Source organism: Cicer arietinum, chromosome 5, assembly GCF_000331145.2.
Source record: "Cicer arietinum cultivar CDC Frontier isolate Library 1 chromosome 5, Cicar.CDCFrontier_v2.0, whole genome shotgun sequence".
Lineage (NCBI taxonomy): Eukaryota > Viridiplantae > Streptophyta > Magnoliopsida > Fabales > Fabaceae > Cicer > Cicer arietinum.
Genome location: NC_021164.2, coordinates 29,917,255 through 29,917,957, shown reverse-complemented (window position 1 = coordinate 29,917,957; position 703 = coordinate 29,917,255).

Here is a 703-nt window from a genome sequence, read left to right as displayed (position 1 = left end):
CACAGGACTCCAATGTTTTAATCCAATCGATTTGCCAATCGATTTGGCTTGTTACAGTAGCTCAGCAATTTGGTCAAAATCAATGTGCCAATCGATTTATTCAATGTGTTTCTGATAAATGATTAACTTCAATCCATTACCTAATCGATTGCCACAAAACTTGTAGTTTAAGAAATCTAATTCAATTGATGACCCAATTGATTTGATTGATCACAGAACTCATTCCTGATGAAAAACATTTTCACAATCGATTTGCCAATCGATTGATTCAGTAAGTGGTTGGTTCTGTGAATCACAAAATCAATTACTCAATTGATGTCCAAATCGATTGTCCAATTGATTGGATAAAACCCAGAACTCAGGTTTCACTAAAAACCTTTAAGTAATCGATTTCCCAATCGATTTACGTAGTAAAAACTCTTGTTCTGAGTCAGACAATCGATTGCCCAATTGATTCATCAATTGACTTATTAGTTGATTGATTTACTTTCTTTGGCAAATACTTAGGTATGAAATCATAGTGATTAGTCTACTAAAACAACTACTATGACAACTAATCACACTATACATATTTGCATCTTTCTCAAGCACATCCTCCAATTTTGGTTGATTCCTTGAGTTCCAAGCTTTTGTTCCAAGTGTATAGTGTCTGCTTGTTTGCCTGAAATGTTTCTCAATTCAAATCATTAGATCAATCAAATAC